Source organism: Heteronotia binoei, chromosome 8 (genome assembly GCF_032191835.1).
Source record: "Heteronotia binoei isolate CCM8104 ecotype False Entrance Well chromosome 8, APGP_CSIRO_Hbin_v1, whole genome shotgun sequence".
Classification (NCBI taxonomy): Eukaryota; Metazoa; Chordata; class Lepidosauria; order Squamata; family Gekkonidae; genus Heteronotia; species Heteronotia binoei.
In genome coordinates, this window is record NC_083230.1 from 15345871 (window position 1) to 15362194 (window position 16324).

The following is a 16324-nucleotide window of genomic DNA, read 5'->3' on the forward strand; positions in this document are numbered from 1 at the left end:
CTCCTGATCATCAAGGAAGAGTCTGTTTTTCTTGTTATGCACTGGCTAGCACCAAAGACCTCCAGAGAAGCTTTTCATAATAAAATCCAGACTAAAGACTGTTGTGATAGTAATCTTCCGCACACCTCTCACTTTGTAAATGCTTTTTATTTCCCATTAAACTAGTCATCATGCTTGGGGAAACTCCATCATTCTGCTGTCCTCCTATGCCATCCCAAGGCTTTTTCTCCTCATGCTTCATGAGTTGCTGCTTCTCACTGACATGTACAAATATGGAAGAGACCGATCACTTGCTGGGGAATGTTCATCATGTCATTGATTCATTGTGTCTCTGTTTAAGAGTCTCCCCTTGACTAAGCATTAAATAGATGACTTCACATATAATGGAGTTCTTTTCTTTCGGAATGCTCTCACAGGGCTCAGAGTGGTAGCTTTGAAGAGCATCTATTACAGATCCTGCACACGTAGCTTGCATGCTGCTGTTACTTTACGAGTGATACTTCACAAATGGCAGTGATTTCTGGGTTAGCATAGCATATGCCATTAACATGGCAGGAGTCCTGTTCTGAGCCTGTTCTGAACAAGTGTCTGTTTTTGAAAGGTACGTAATTCATTCACATCTGAGACTTAAATCAAGGGTATTTGTCACATCCTACAAGGAAGAGGATGTGCAAATGAGTCATGCTTCGTGTTTTTGTTGTACTAGGTTAATCCAGGAAAAGGCAACTTGTGCATTTTCACATGGAATATGCGAACTCAAATTACAGCGGCAGCATGTACAGTGATAGCATCATGAGGGAGAAGTACCAGAACTGAACCAGGTGGGCACCTTGTGTGGTAGAACGGAGGACGGACATGTTTAGGAAGTGTTACACTGAAGAACCACACTGTCCGTTTGAAACCAGGTTTTGCATTCTTTGAATTCTCTTCTTTCAAGTCAGAGGAAAGGGTTTCTGGTTTTAGCTGGTTCCTCTCCCCAAAACAGGCACCTTGTGAGGTAGTTGGACTGAGAGAACTGTAACCTTCCCAAGATCATCCCTCAGGCTTCACGTGGAAGCGTGGGGAATCAAACATGGTTCTCCAAATTAGGGTCTGCCACTCTTAACCCCTACATCATGCTGGTCTCAAGAAAAAGCCAAGTGTGACATGAGGGATTATTATATGCTTTGAAAGGAAATTTTACTAGTTTTCTGTGACTTAGCTTTGTACTGAATGCTTTGGAGTTTTTTTTTTGTGTGTGTGTAGCAGGAACTCCTTTGCATATTAGGCCACACGCCCCTGATGTAGCCAATCCTCCAAGAGCTTACAGGCCTCTTGGTAGAAGGTTTACTGTAAGCTCCAGGAGGATTGGTTACATCAGGGGTGTGTGGCCTAATATGCAAAGGAGTTCCTGCTTCAAAAAAAGCCCTGAAATGCTTCATAACAATTATGGGGAGTGGCTGTGGCTTAGTGATAGAACATCTGCTTTGCATGCAAAAGGTCCAAGGTCTGATCCCCCGAATATGAAGTTAAAAAGGCTCAGGTAGCAAGTACCTCTACTTTTACCTGAGACCATGGAGAGTCACTGCACATCACACTGGACAATACTGCTCTTGATAGACCAAGGGTCTGACTCAAGTTCAAGTTCAAGTTCATTATTTATTTATTTATTTGGTTCACTTATATTCTACCCTTTCCCAGACGGGCTCAGGGAGGATCACTTACAGATAAAAATCAGTCACATATAATAAAATCAATAAATACAATAAATACAATTTAAAACAACAGCATTACATTGTTTAATAGCCCATAGGCCATACACTAGTTAAAAGAGCTAAGAATCACAATAAAACAGAAATTTGCCTCATCAACAATACAGTTTTTGCAGAGGCTGCTCAAAAGTAGCCAAACTCATTGAGTGCCAGGAATGGTTAGATATTTTGATATCAATTTTCTGAAAAATCCCTCTTGAGCTGCTGTGTAGGGGTTTGCAAGAAAACCCTTGGTGTCATCCGGATTTGGGGATATTCAGGGGCAAGATATTTGGCATAGCAGAATATCCCTAAATACCACAGAAAACTAGTAATGATGGCTATTCATCAATAGCCAAATATCTCCTAGCAGAATATCCCTAAATACCATATTCAGCAATAGCCAAATATCCCTGTGTATTCGGCTGTTGCCGAATACAATATTAGGGGATATTCGGCTATGCTGAATGGCTTGACCTGGAATATCCCCAAATCCTGATAATACAATTGGTTTTTTGCATACCCCGAGTACATAACTGCAAAGTTTGTGTGGAATTTATAGTGTTACTGGAGGTGAATTTCTCTAAAATCATCTTAGTGCCAGCATAGTAGAGAGATACTATCTTCATAGTGTTTATTTTGGAATGTAGCTTTAAAAAAAAAATGAGCCACTGTTGTTTTTAGATATGTTTTTTTTTAAATTACTGTCATGATTTAAAAAAAATAAAATAAAAAGAGGAGGCTTTTTGCTTAATTTAAACTTCATCTCAATACACTTGAAATCCATTGACAAATTCCCAAATTCTTATTGAAATTATTGTTATCTGTTTCAATTTTATTCACCAAGAATTCCTCAATGGATTATGTCTCATATACCTTACTTAAATGGGTATGGTATTTTCCCTTCTAGATCTTATAGGCAAACTGAAGTTTCACCTTTTCTTCAGCAGAAAAGGCTTTATCAGTTTATAAGGAGTTTAAACCTTGAAGCTACACTAAGGAATCCTCCTGGAGGGGATACAAGAGTGAAATCCCCTATTCCATCAAAACCAAATGTGGACCATATGGCCACAGGAAACGGATAGTTGCTTTCTTTATGGGAAGATCTTAAATACCTTTCCTGATGGCCATCAAGATATAGAAGCAACAGAAAAATGAACTTCTATTAGACATGAATGAACCTCTATTAGACATCTTCTATTAGACATGAATGAACCTCTATTAGACATCTTCCCCACCCTGTATCAAGAACATTTTATCAGTTGATTATGGAACTGTGCAGAATGGTTGAACTGGCCACCAAGTTGATTTGGGTTGATTACTATCATATGAGTGATTATTTTCTATTGAACATAATTCTTTAGGTGTGGCAAGGGAATAACATAGGAATTAAATTTAATCCACACAGTTTGTTGAAGGATTGTAGGTTATGTTCCTTAAGATAGACAGAAAAATGTCAAATAGTGTAGCTGAGATTTATTCAGCTTCAATTTTTACTTAGTTAAAAGAGGGAATCAGGTCATTATCCTCTGTTCAGGAGAGTTTAAAGAAACTAACTGGTCTATATATGCTATTTTGCTCATGCTTTACTAAATCCTTTGGCACAAGTAACATTATTCACCACAAGTTGTTTTATAATGATTGCCATAAAGTGAGATGTGCCCTTCAGCAATTTGAAAGTATAATACCTGGAGGAATTTTGTAAATTATCTTTTTTTGAAGTGCGAGACTATTTTTAGAAAGTGTAAAAGGGGGCATGGTTTGGCCCAGGTTTATTGAATCAATTGAGACAAATAGTATGATTACCTTTTGGTCCACATGAACTAAAGAAACACTGGTCTTTAGTTTTTCATATCCGTGACTGTTTGGGAGAAATGTTTTGCAGATCTGTACAAAGCTATTTTGAAGGAATCAGGTAGACCTGAGACTATTTGTCAGCTCTACCTAATTGGCCACCAGTATCCAAGAATGAAATATGTATATTGATTTCATCTCTTCCTTTTGACAAAGCCTCTGGGCTTGATTATGCCCTTGCAGAGCTATTTAAATCCAACCTTGCCTGATGGGTGGATCTTTTATCCTTTATTTTTACCCAGGTTAATAGAATAGGTTATATCCCTTCCTCTTAGAAGGATTCTGTTACAATACCCATATATAAGAATGGTAATTGTCATGATCCTGCAAACTATAGAACAATCAATGTCTTGCCAGTCATAGGCAAGATTAATGCTAAATAGCTATTGATTAAATTGATTTCATGGATGCATGAGCAAGAAATTATGGGCTGTGAACAGGCAGGTTTTCATGCTGGTGCCTCAACAATGGACTATTGCCATATTCTTCCTTTTCTGGCAGAAGAAATGTCCCCATTTTTCAAAGGGCTACCTGGCAGTCACATTTATAGATTTAAAATCTGCTTTTGATACCATTTCTTTGGAATGTCTCTGGAGAAAATTAGAGTAAACTTTCATTGATCAGCAGCTATTAGTCTTGATTCGCAATCTTTATTGAGACTTGCATACACATACGTATTTGGTGTGAAGAAAAGGGAGATCTATCAAAGAAAATTCCACTGCAACAAGAAGTTAAGCAGAGCTGAGTTCTTGCTCTCAATTATTCAGTCTGTATTTAAATAATCTGGAAAATCATCTCGTGGATCCAAGTCTTTATTCTCCATCATTGAACAATCAAAATATACCATTTCTGCTGGATGCAGACAATACAGTCCTCTAATTGTGATCAATTATTGGCCTCAGGAAATGTGTTGACTTTTCCCCCCGACTGTTCTCAGGAGGAGAAACTTTCTATAAACTGTATTAAAACTAAAGTTTTGATATTTCAATCTGTTGAGCGCTCATATAATTGGGACATAGATGAAAGACCAATCGAACGGGTCTCCCAATATCATTATCTGGGGGATCCTATTTCATTCTAATATTTCATGGCACACCCATATTTCACATTCCGCCAAACTGGCAATTCAACAAGCTGCAGTTATTTCATGTTTCTTTTTTTACAGACAGAGAACAGTGTATTCTCGCAGCCATTGATGCCTAATTGGCAAAGATTGAAGCACAGTTGCTATAACGTGCACCCATTTGGATTGAAGGAATCAAGGCTATATCTAATACATTTGATAAGCAGCTTTTACACTTCTTACATATGATTTTAGGTGCCCCTAAAAGTGTCTCTATTTTTTTTTTTACAGGCAGAGTTATGTTAAATTTCTTTGGAGGCAATAACATAGACCAGAGCCTTAGAATATAGTGTTAAGATGCTCAAATATGAATTGGGACACAGCTTATTACTTTTTATTTGTAATGACTCATTTGTATCATCATGGGCTAAATTAATTTGCTTAAAGTTGTCTGTCTTAAACTTGCCAACAAATATAATAGTGAGTCCACCTATCAATGAGGTGTATATATTAATTTAAAAGTATTACCAAATTAAACCGCAATAGTTCACACCTACATGCTTCTGTTCTCAAGTCCATTTTACTTGGACTGTCCTTTCGTTGGAAAATACCACCATATCTTTATGCTGAAGATTCCAAAGCTGAGGCAAGCCTTTATTTTGGCACTCATTGACTCTTCTGCAGTGTTAAATGGGAGATATTAACAGACATTCAGATAGAATTTGCCAGTGTTCCACAAGGAGGATTGAGACTATAGCGCATATTGTATTTGATTGCTTGAGAGCCAATTTGGTGTAGTGGTTAAGTGTGCGGACTCTTATCTGGGAGAACCGGGTTTGATTCCCCGCTCCTCCACTTGCAGCTGCTGGAATGGCCTTGGGTCAGCTGTAGCTCTGGCAGAGGTTGTCCTTGAAAGGGCAGCTGCTGTGAGAGCCCTCTCCAGCCCCACCCACCTCACAGGGTGTCTGTTGTGGGGGAGGAAGGTAAAGGAGATTGTGAGCCGCTCTGAGACTCTTCGGAGTGGAGGGCGGGATATAAATCCAATATCTTCTTCTTCTTTATGAGAGCAGAAACTAGGGGGGGAAGTCCTCTTGCTCATTGTTTTCATCTATTTCTGATGCTTGTGTGACTGTTGAGTCTAAGATTATCTGGCTTTAACATTTTTTTTTATTCTGATGTTTCTTTTTAAGTGGCAAGGTATTTTGTTCTGATAATATAAGTTTCATTGCTCTGTTTCAGCTCACATGGCTTTTTGACAAAAGGGATGGAAAGAAAAGGACTTAGAAAGGACTGTTTCGGATGGTACTGCTAATCAGCTTTCTAGAAAGGTAAATATTTGTATTTTGGTCTCCATAGTCCTAGTCTAATACTCTAACCAATGGGTGAAGTGAGGAGGTTGCTAGGAGAAATAAACACTTTTCAGTTGTTCTGTTCCCAATGGTGTAATCACATGTACAAGTTGAGTGCACTACACGCAGCACTCCTGGCATTACTTCTGAATGTGCCTCAGTACACATTTGCAGACCCCCATGGTGTCTTGTAAATGTGCATTGAAGTGGAAGATGAAATGGTGATTGTGCCTCTGTGTGTATAGCATGTTTGATCTGTACACATGGGCCGCTCACAGTCCCAGAAACCCAAACACTGGAAAAGACTAGGCCTTTCTTTTTTGTTGTCCCCCATCTCTGCAATCCGTCCCTGATGGAAGTCCATATGTGCCTAGGGTTACCAATCCCCAGGTGGGGGCAGGGGATCCCCCGGTTTGGAGGCCCTCCCCCCGCTTCAGGGTCGTCAGAAAGCGGGGGGAGGGGAGGGAAATGTCTGCTGGGAACTATTATTCCCTAGGGAGATTTATTCCCATAGAAAATCATGTAGGATTGATCTGCGGGTATCTGGGGCTCTGGGGGAGGGCTGTTTTTTGAGGTAGAGGCACCAAATTTTCAGTATAGCATCTAGAACCTCTTCCCAAAATACCCCCCAAGTTTCACAAAGATTGGACCAGGGGGTCCAATTCTATGAGCCCCAAAAGAAGGTGCCCCTATCCTTCATTATTTCCTATGGAAGGAAGGCATTGAAAAGGTGTGCCAACCCTTTAAATGTGATGGCCAGAACTCCCTTTGGAGTTCAATTATGCTTGTCACAGCCTTGATTTTGGCTCCACCCCTAATGTCTCCTGGCTCCACCCCCAAAGTCCCCAGATATTTCTTAAATTGGACTTGGCAACCCTATATGTGCCTCTCCCCACTCTTTTTTTGATCACAGCTAAAGATGCATTCACTTGCACCAACATTAAGCTATTATGATTTCCCTTCAGATTTCCATATACCATAATGACAGTTTGCTGTAGATAATAGTTCGTATGCTGATCACAGCAACCTTTTTTGATGGTGGTTTTTCATTTGATTTTGACATGCATTACGTTACAATTAATTGACTCAAGGCTAGTTCTGTTTCTAGAAATATAGCTCAAGAGTGTGTGTCTAAAAATCCAGTTAAACGAACTACAACCCAAGGCTTCTCTCCTGCTGACTTGAGGTTATTGGCGTCTGTTGAAATCCGCTGGCTAGTCAAAGCAATGGGGAACCCGCAGGTAAAGCCATCTCTAAGATAAGTGGCAGTGGACCTCCATGGATAGGGCAACTAGAACGATTAGAGGGTTGGAACACTTTCCCTATGAAAAAAGGTTAAAACGCTTGGGGCTCTTTAGCTTGGAGAAACGTCAACTGGAGGGTGACATGATAGAGGTTTACAAGATTATGCATGGGATAGAGAAGGTAGAGAAAGGAGTACTTTTCTCCCTTTCTCACAATACAAGAACTCGTTTGCACTCAGTGAAATTGCTGAGCAGTCGGGTTAGAATGGATAAAAGGAAGTACTTCTTCATGCAAAGGGTGATCACATGGAATTCACTGCCACAGGAGATGGTGGCAGCTACAAGCTACAAGCACAGACAGTTTCCAGAGGGGATTGGATAAACATATGGAGCAGAGGTCCATTAGTGGCTATTAGCCACAAGCTATAGATGGAACTCTCTGTCTGGGGCAGTGACGCTCTGTATTCTTGGCGCTTCCCCTTTGTGAGTGGCACAGTTCGAGGAGATCCTGGTTTTCCAAAAGGGCTGCTGAGCACTGGCTAAGCACGAGCAGGACACCCTAGGATGGTAGCCCAGACAGAGCTTGAAATTGTGGTCAAATTTACACTGTGCTAGCAACACCCCTGATTAAACTCTCAACACACCCTTTGAGCCAGGTCCCATTGAGAGGCCCACTTGGGTGATTTAACAGAATCAGACTTCCCTTTTATGTTGGGGCCCACCACCAGCAGCCATGTCTTATCATGCAACAAGTCTCAACCAGCCTCCTCACTCTGTGATGCCAACTTGCAGAAGGCCTCATTGTATACCAATGTGACCACCCCCTTATCAGCACCCTGGCCTTAAGCACATTGCCCAAGTGATTATTTAAGTGCCATCCTCTATTAGGGTAGGCTGATATCACTACTCTCATGTACACCTGACAGCAGCCAGACAACTGTTGAAGGTGTGCTTGGCCTCCTCTTTTTTGCCACCCCTTTTGTTCCTGCCTTTAGCCCTTTCTGTCCCCATGTCCAAAGCGGTGAAATGGTGGCTGTCTTTGCTGGATGACTTGCCCTTTTTAAGGCTGCCCTCACTTGCTGAGGTGCCCTTTTGGGGGGCATTCTGTGCTGAACTGGACAGAGACTAATTAGGAGAAAATGTATAATGTGTGATCCCCAAGGCCTAATAGCAAGACAACACAACCAACTACTGGTAACAATGGGGACCCTGGGCTATGCTGAGTGGTCCTAACCTGATACTGCCCTGGACAAACCCTGTTTAGCTACCAAGCCCTATATGGTCGAGGACCTGCCTACCTTAGGGACTGCCTCTCTCCATATGTTCCCCAGAGAGCACTGCGATCAAGTTCAAAAAATCTTCTTGAAATCCCTGGGCCAAAAGAAACTAAATTAAAAGCTACCAGAGAACAGGCGTTCTCTACAAAGGCCCCCCAGTGGTGGAATCAATTGCTGGAAGAGGTGCGGGCCCTACGGGATCTTAACCAGTTCTGTAGGGCCTGCAAAACTGCCCTCTTCCAGATAGCTTTTTAAGACAGAACTCCTGATAAGATCAGTAATACCGAGCCATCTTATACGCCATTCGATTATATTTTAATGTCATACTGTTTTATTGGTTCTATTGTTTAAATTATTAATTATATTATTTATTGTTTATCTGTATCATGGTTTTACCATGTCTTGTTAGCCGCCCTGAGCCTGCCTAGGCGGGGAGGGCGGGGTATAAATAAAAGTTTATTATTATTATTATTATTATTATTATTATTATTATTATTATTATTATTATTATTATTATCTGTCAAGATCAAACTAGCCTTGGACCCTAGGCTATGCTGAATAGGCCCTTACTCACTATCATCTAGGACTAACCTTGCTTAGCTTTTAAGATCTGGTAAGATCAAGCTAGCCTTGGTTATCCAGCCCAAACTAACTTACGTAATACCATCTAGCTATCTATGACCTAACTCCAGGCCTTGAATTCAGCAGGAGCTCATAGGAGCACAGCTCCTGAACCTTTTTGAAGCCCCCCCTCCCCACCTACCTTGTCCATTGAGTAGTAGGTGCAGCTGTATAACAGTCCCTGAATTAGGAGAGCAGGCAGCCAGCCAGCCACCAGGAGCTTTGCCATGCCCCAGCAGCCCTCATTAACCCCTGGAGAAGCATGCACCACCCTTTCTCCACTATGTGATTTTGGGCAGTGGGTGGCTTGCTGGCCTTTTGCCTGTGGATGGTGGGGGGGGGGGCAGCCCAGCAGAGCTGGCAGACCAGCCTGAGCAAGGCCAGCTTGGGCTGGCTGGATCTCTAGCCAGCCTGAGCAGGCCTCACTTGCCCGGGCTCTCCTTTCTAGTGTCAGGTTGCTTTTGGCTGGGAGGGGGCATATGCTAATGAGTTATGCTAATGAGCTCCACCACTTATTTTTCTACAAAACAACCCCTTCCTAACTCCATATCTAATCTATGTCTATAACTAGCTATTCTCTCCCTCCCCCCCACCCCCGGCTGTATAGCAGAACCCAGAAAGATAGGCACACTTGACTTCCACAGCCAAAAAAATCAGAGCCCCTTGGTCTCCACCTTTTAAAAATAACCACACAGCCAATGACCCCAAAGTAATCACATAGATGAAGGGGAAGGGAAATACAATGGTGTGGGTAGTTTGGAACCAGGTGCACCACCGCAGCCCACCCACTGCATGCCATGGAGGCCTGAGCCTGCAGAGGCAGAGACAAACTGGGTTCCAGAGCAATCTCTTTTTACTTCCTCCTCATGTATAAGGGGCAGATTGGGACCTGCGGCTCCCTCACCTACCTCCCCCCTTCACATGTAAGAGGCAAACCTTTCAAGCTCCCTCCCCTACAGCCAACCCCGCCCCCAAAAAAACTTATCAATTAATGGTTACCCCAGTTGATCCTGGCCTCTGCTGCTGGTCTGGTCACTGATCACAGGCCTCTTCAGGATTCCATTGAACTTCTGCCGCTGGCATGCAGGTCCTGCTGCAGGAAGTCTTCCCTTGCTATTCTCCTGACCCTGAAGTCACAGCTGGCTTGTGACCTCAGTGGTGCTGCTCCTTTTATCCCACGTCACTGCTTGATGTGACCACAATTACAGTCCTCAAGCTCCAGAACATGGGGGTCCCCCAATAGGGTTGCCAAGTCCAATTCAAGAAATATCTGGGGACTTTGGGGGTGGAGCCAGGAGGCTTTGGGGGTGGAGCCAGGAGACATTAGGGTGGAGCCCAGATCAAGGCTGTGACAAGCATAATTGAACTCCAAAGGGAGTTCTGGCCATCACATTTAAAGGGACGGCACACCTTTTCAATTCCTTCCTTCCATAGGAAATAATGGATAGGGGCACCTTCTTTTGGGGCTCATAGAATTGGACCCCCTGGTCCAATATTTTTGAAACTTGGGGGGTATTTTGGGGAGAGGCACTAGATGCTACACTGAAGATTTGGTGCCTCTACCCCAAAAAACACCCCCCCGAGCCCCAGATGCCCGCGGATCAATTCTCCATGATTTTCTATAGGAATAAATCTCCATAGGGGATAACAGAGTTCCCAGCAGACATTTCCCTCCCCTCCCCATGCTTTCTGACGACCCTGAAGCGGGGGGGGGAGGGCCTCCAAACCAGGGGATCCCCTGCCCCTACCTGGGGATTGGCAACCCTATCCTCCAAGCTCTAGGGCATGGGACACAGTAGCTCCTGACTCCTGGTCTCTAGAAGCTGCCCAGTAAGTGATGTGGACTGCTGCAGCTCCTGATCTCACTCTGGCCATCCTTTTGTAAGCCTGTCAGCTGGTAAAGGTGCTATGTAGCTTGTTTGCCCCAACCAGGCAGCATAGGTTCCTGCCAGGCGAAAATTGAACGGGGTAGTGAAGAGGGGTGGCAAAAGGAGCAGCACAAATTATCCCATATGCCCAAGTGAGCCGGCCAGGTGGTGTGGGTACCACATAATAATTTATACATAATAATTTCACCTCCCCTGGACCCATTCAGCCCCATCATTGGAGGGAATGGGCCTGGTTTCCACACCTTTGCAAATGCCTGCCCCCCCCCCCCCCCGAGGCCTGCATAGCCCATCCTCCCTTGCCAGATGTGGCCAGCCATGGCTGCCATCACCCCTCCCCCCCCTGCTAGTTCTCCCTACCTGTGCAGAACTACAAATGGGACCAGTAGGTGAGTTGTGTCCTCAGCTTCCTGAAGAAGCATTTTCCCACCATTGCATGAAGGAACCAGACATTTCCCCCGTCATCCTCCAAACACTTGAGAATCCAAACAATAATTGGGTTCAAAGACATAGGGTGAGATTATTCAGTTGGAAGGTGACAGGCATTTTCTGGGCTTGTGCTACATAATAATTTCCAGTTGTCAAGAAAAAAAGGATGTTGGTGGCCTGCTTTGTCAACTCGAGAGCTAGCAAGAAAGGACATTTCCAACTACACTGACAGTTCATCCTGAATTAACCGCTGAGTATTGTTGATCAGAAATAAAGAGTACTTGTTGCAAGGGTCAAGGGCTGTGTATAATCCAAGGCTCTTTCCTCCACCTGAACCACTGATAACTTCCATTCATGCATTTTTTACTATCTAAAGACCCTGGTCTGCATGAGATTTATTCAACTCGCTGGAAGTGCCCTTAGCAGCCCTGGCTGCTAACTGCATTCAAATGTCAGTAAAGAAACCCAGCTCATTCACAAATGACAAGTGCTGGGCACCGCGATCTGCTCTGTTAAACTCCAGATAGGCGGTTTTGGCAGCATCAGTCAAAACCTCATCAAGAACAAGTCTCTGGTCACAGATCTTAGGAATCATCTTTGAAGTGGAGCCCCTTACGGCTTCCCCGGCCACATTTATATTCCTCCCAGATAATATTGCCTCCATTTGTTTTGCTGTTAATCTCAGCTGACATTTCCCTGAAATGCTAAATGTAGATACAGTCTGTCAACTGTTTTGAATCACTGGCAATGAGAGTGTCCCAGCAACAAAGCATCCCAGCAGTGACCCAATTTGAAATACTTGTGTTTTTCTTCTCCTCTGGAGAATACATAAGGCTATGCAAAAGTACTCATGAGTGAGATGATTTTATCTGCTAGTCAGGTACAGGTTTCAATACATTCCTTCAAGCAGCTCAGAATTCTATACATTTGCTTCCCCTTCTCAATTGTATCCTCACAACAATCGCACTTTGAGATAGGTTAGACTGAGAGACAGTGACTTGCCCAAGGTCTGTGAGCTTTAAGGCAGAGTGGGGATTTGAAACTGGGCCTCCTAAATCCTACTCCAACACTCTAAGCAATGCACCAGACTGATGGTACACATTATTTAGTGAACAATATGCATACCCACTGCACTGTTAAGCTTAAATATATCGAGTCCTTTTGTGGGGAGCAGGACACAATTCATGAAACATCATATCCTAGGGGTTTTGTTTGTTTTTTAAGAAAACGGAAGGAAGCTTCATTTGCTATTGACTTGCAATGATATCCCACAGCCTTAGAATAGTTTTCTCCTTAGGGAAAAAAATATGCAATATATATTTTAAGAAGTATTGACAACCCAGCTGCATGAAAAACAACTGTAGATCAAAGAATCAATGTACCAATAAAACCAGCAGTTTTACTGGAACCGTCCCTTCTTTTACCCTATCTGGAATTCTTTCTGGGACCCTAAGGTTGTTTTCCCACTGACCTTACTCCGGAGCGACGTCCCTCTTCACCGCGCAGCATCTGCGCGAATTTCGCACTAACTGCTCCGCAGAACCCGGAAGAGCCGCAAAGTCCCGCGGCTTTTGCGTTGCAAATGTAAACTGGTTTTTGGCAGTTTCCATTTGCGACGCAAAAGGTCGGGAACTTCCTGGTTCCTCGGAGCAGTTAGTGGGAAATCCGCGCAGACGCTGCACAGTGAAGAGGGACGTCGCTCCGAGGTAAGCTCAGTGGGAAAACGGCCTAAGTCTCCACCACCACATGCTCCTTTCCCCTCTTTATAAAGCTGGAAGTGGGGAAAAGGGTTTTTGTTTTGTTTTGTTTTGCGGGGGAAATTCAGCTGGGGACTGAAGCCTTCACTCAGTTTTGCTCTATTCTGTGTCCTCTGTGCTGTGAGGCAAGCATGTGCTCTTGTACTTCGGCTGGCTCTAAATCACTCATATTGCATACTGTAGAATCTTTATATTGCCCATGATACAGTGTGGTCTTGCTTCAATTCCCCTCTCGTGGAACTTTCTGCCTAGTTACGTGAGCTCCTGCCAGCTTTGAACCTTATTAGATTTTAGAAATGGTAGTTATTATCCCTCCCTTGCCCTTTTCTTTTCTCTTTCTGAAATCTTTCTTTTTGCTTCGCATTTGGTTGTTTGAAATATTTCATACTAACTACTGGATACTTGACATTCCGTCACTTTATAATTCCTCTGTCCAGATGTTTTTATTCGCTATAAGAAATTTGGGGATGTGGAACTTGGATAGGATACCACCAAGGAACACTATGCAGAGGAACATATGAACATATGAAGCTGCCTTATACTGAATCAGACCTTTGGTCCATCAAAGTCAGTATTGTCTTCTCAGACTGGCAGCGGCTCTCAAGGGTCTCAAGCTGAGGCTTTTCACACCTATTTGCCTGGACCCTTTTTTGGAGATGCCAGGGATTGAACCTGGGACCTTCTGCTTCCCAAGCAGATGCTCTACCACTGAGCCACCGTCCGGCAATGGCAAACCACTTGTGCTGCTCATTTGCCTTGAAAACCTTTTGGGGTTGTCATAAATTGGCTGCAGCTTGATGGCAGTTTACATGCACACAAAAGTTCCTTTCTGGTTTTCACTCTGTAGGCATCTCAGATCTTCTAAGCTTCTAGCCGCACCTTGTCATTTAATAACGGCTCTCTGATTACTAGTATACCATATCTCAAGGACTCCATAATGTTTTCCTCTTTTTTTCCTTTTCTTTGCATCTCAGTATATCATAATGCGCTACATTTGTATAAAGGTGATAGCGTTCAGCTCTCCCCTGAAGGTTGTCATCTATCTGGCTGATTGGTGTCAGGGCCTGCAAGTTGTTATAGTCTGCAGGTGAGGCAAGGGCTGGTAAATTAGGCAAAATCTCTTGTCTGACGATAATAGGCTGGGTTGTTCAGGACAGGTGAAGCTAATTGGAAAACACCCTGAGGCAACATGGGGTGGTGAAAGACCATTCATGCAAGAATCCATCATTAATTCAATAGCAGGGTGGGCTTGGGAGGGGAGATCCCTGGTGCTGAATGATAGCAAATAAACCCTTTGTTGTTACCTAATTACACTGGAATGTGGGGGAACACATAGCAGGGCTTCGATTGCAGATCTCAGCTGGTGGGAAGGTTCTCACAGGAGCAGGCATTCCGTCAGATACACTGGTCTCAGGCAATTTAGGAAATAAAAGGTAGGAACCCATGTGTGCGTTGGCATTACTCTGAATGTTTACTAAGGTAAGTGTAAGCCAGTTAAAGAAAAGCCTTTGCAAACGGCTTAACGGTTCTGTAGTCCATAAAGCCAGCGTACAAGATTGTCTTCAGTGTACAGAAAAGCTTTGGTTGAAATGGCTTGGCAGTCGTGTCACAATGGGCCCATGATCCCAAGTAACTTGCTTCTGTTGCTAAGAGAACTATCAATGTATGTCTCCCCTTGTATAGCAGCACAGCGCACTGCTTATGAAACTGAGAGAAATTTTTGAAAGCATTCGGAGGCATGGTATAGGGTAGGATGTTTGAAGGCAAAAAAAAAAAAAAAAGGTCCAAAATTCCACTGGATGCCCAACCAACGTGCCATCATGGTTACAGTATCCGAGAGTCCCAGGTTTGAATCTCCATTCTTCTGTGGGAGCTTGATGAGTTTCCTTGGGCCAATCTACCTCTCCAGGCCTGTAGCCATGGGGAGGAGGGGAGGGGGAAAGGCCCCTCCACCCAAACCCCCTTTCCACATGTTTGGCTCCTCCATTTGGTGGAGCCAGTTTGGTGTAGTGGTTAAGTGTGCGGACTCTTATCTGGGAGAACCGAGTTTGATTCCCCACTCCTCCACTTGCACCTGCTGGAATGGCCTTGGGTCAGCCATAGCTCTGGCAGGAGTTGTCCTTGAAAGGGCAGCTGCTGTGAGAGCCTTCTCCAGCCCCACCCACCTCACAGGGTGTCTGTTGTGGGGGAGGAAGGTAAAGGAGATTGTGAGCCGCTCTGAGACTCTTCGGAGTGGAGGGCGGGATATAAATCCAATATCTTCAACTACCTCACAGGGTGTCTGTTGTGGGGGAGGAAGGGAAAGGAGATTGTGAGCCGCTCTGAGACTCTTTGGAGTGGAGGGCGGGATATAAATCCAATATCTTCATCTACCTCACAGGGTGTCTGTTGTGGGGGAGGAAGGTAAAGGAGATTGTGAGCCGCTCTGAGACTCTTCGGAGTGGAGGGCGGGATATAAATCCAATAAATCCAATACCTTCATTTATTACCCCTCTCACCATTTCTGTTCTTCCCGCTGCTGCTGCTCTTCCCAACCCCGCTCTCCCCGCTGCTGCCGTTGCTCTTCCTGAACCCACTCTTGCCGCCGCTACTCTTCCCGACCCCACTCTCCCCTCCCTCTGTCCTGCAGTGTACAGGGTCTGACAGTTTTGTAGTCAGGTTGCTCTATTAAAAAAAAAAACCCTTTCCCTCCATAGGGCCCCTCTGTTAGATGGCCTCCAGGACTGGAGGAAAGGGAAGGAGAGAGAGAGCAAGCCCAAGAGAAATCAACAAGAACGAGAGAGCAGAAGAGAGCGACAATGGGGAGGGGGTGGGGAAGAGATCGAGGGAAAGAGTGAGTGACAGCGAGGGGGAGAAAGAAAGGGCAAAGTGAGAGAGCGAGTAAGAGAGAGAGAGGGAAAGAGCGAGAGAAAACCCTGCCCTGCTCAGCAGCACACGAACTGCTGGAGGGATTCTGAACCCTGAGCAGCCACCCCCCTTCCCATCTGGGCTGCTTCAAAGAGGCGCGTCCGAAAGCAGCGCCCCAGAGCAGAAGAACCATTTTGGGCTGTGCACACCCAATGCGGGAGCTCCGCCCTCCTCCTCTCCTCCCAAAGAGCAGGCCCAGCCAGAGAC